Consider the following 2,060-nt stretch of genomic DNA (forward strand, 5'->3'; position numbering starts at 1 on the left):
AAAAAAAAAAAAAGAAAAATCCAACATCCTGCCAAGAATATGCCTTGATAACAACCTTCTTTTTTTATATATCTATATATTATTATTATAACAAATGCTAAAACCTTCATTCCAAAGTTTAATATTGGTTCCATTGCCACCACTTAGTGGATGTTTGGCTTAGAACAATTTTTTTTGTTGTTGCTTTATTTGGAAGCACTCAACTGAGTTTAGTTTGTAATTGTTGGAGAATAACTGCTGATTTTTTTTTAAATTTTTTTTTAGCTGTTTTGAGTTGATTGCATGAATGAGTCACTGCACACAACTCAATATGAAACTATTTAACTTATTTATTATCTTGTGAAAAGTATACATTGGTAATTTGTTCATACTGTATTTATCGGGTATGATGAAAAGCAATAGATATATATTCTTTTATTATGTTTAAATTATGATTTTCATTATTAATCGGCAAAATGTGGAGTGTGTTCTTTTCACAGTAATATATGCCTTTTGTAACTTCACTTGGTTATTTTATTGTAAATGAGTAAAATTCTTAATTTAAGAGATTGTATGTAATATTTATTTCATTAATTTCTTTCTTTGTTTACGTAAATCTGAAAGATTGCATGGTTTCTTTATAGAAATCGGTCTCGATGCTGTGGAAGTAGTTTGCGGAATTTCTATGGGTTTTTTTTTAGAATGTAAATGGTTGTAGCCCGTCCGAGTTGAAAAACGAGAGAAAAAAAAAAAAAACCCGGAAAAAAGACTGACTTAACAATCAGACTTCAAAGTGGCAAATCTAATTCAGACTTGTTTAAAATAACCAAAAAGTATTTTTGTTGCCTAACTCCACCAATCACACTGTGATATAGTCTCAAAGTATGTAGCAATAATTGGGGGTCCCAGTATTATGTCTCACAGTGCCTTCTTGAGGGTCCATGCTTGCCTTAAATATTTCTCAACCAAATAAGTATTTTTCTTAATGCTTGAGATAATTTGAATGTAGGGATGGGTTTTAAGTACAGCAAAATTTCGCCACTCTATTTTATAAGAACAGAGGCCATCTTTGGATCTGAAACTTTATATCATACAGGAACATATCTTGTTTATTGAATTCCAAAACCTGTAATTTTTTTTTTCCTAATGTAGAAAGTTGGGAGTTTTCCAAAACTTTCCTGGACGGTGGATGAATGAGCAGTAGCTTAGTTTTGTTTGTACATAGGTACAGATTGAGCACTATGTACTCTTTTGGACTACTTTAACAGAAGTATGTTTTGAATGTAACTAAAGGATAAGTCAACTTGAGTTGTAATATATTTTTCGGGAGTCAGTTCACTACAAATTATGTGAGACTGTAAACTTTGTACTGTAAATGTTTTGTAGTTCTCCCAATAAAATTTTTTGAAAAAAAAAAAAAAAATCCCAGTAACCCTTCCAAGTGCTGAAGCCCTGGCTGCCAGGCAGGAGTATTTCTTGCTAAACACCACCATCCCCCCCCAATCACAGATATGTCTAGCTACAGATTAACCAGTTTGCACTGCCCCTCCAGTCTGCTCCTGCAGCCGTCGCTGGTCGGTGGCCAAAGTTAATAAACACTTTCAGAAGGTTCGGGAATGTCAGCGGTGTACTGTATCCTACTTTTATTTTTTTACCTTTTTAAATTTTTATTTTAAAATATTTCTGAGCGGATGGAGAATCAAACCTCTGCTGCTTCTAGTGTAACAGCTGGAGTGGAAAAATCTAGTAATGGCATTTATCAATCACATCACTTATGGGGCTATGTGAATGTGCCATTAGCCTTCTTGGCTTGTTTGGGGTAAGGAGGAAATGGCAGTTTGGGTAATAAAAAGGCATAATTAAGGTTTACCCTTTGTCCCAAAAGCTTTGTTCCTCTTCACTCGAAGGAATGCGGACTTCTGCCTCAATGCTCCCATCACCCAGCTGAGGGCATATCTGTGTTAATCGGGCTAGCATTAAATGTGCTAATCAGTTTTCAGGGCTTGGGTTTTAAACAAATTACCTTTTCGAGGGTGTATTTATATAACTAAATACTTGGCAGCCTGGGGACTGCGTGAGTA

This window comes from Malurus melanocephalus, unplaced genomic scaffold (assembly GCF_030028575.1).
Source record: "Malurus melanocephalus ecotype Western Australia unplaced genomic scaffold, MMel_1.1 scaffold_82, whole genome shotgun sequence".
Taxonomy (NCBI): domain Eukaryota; kingdom Metazoa; phylum Chordata; class Aves; order Passeriformes; family Maluridae; genus Malurus; species Malurus melanocephalus.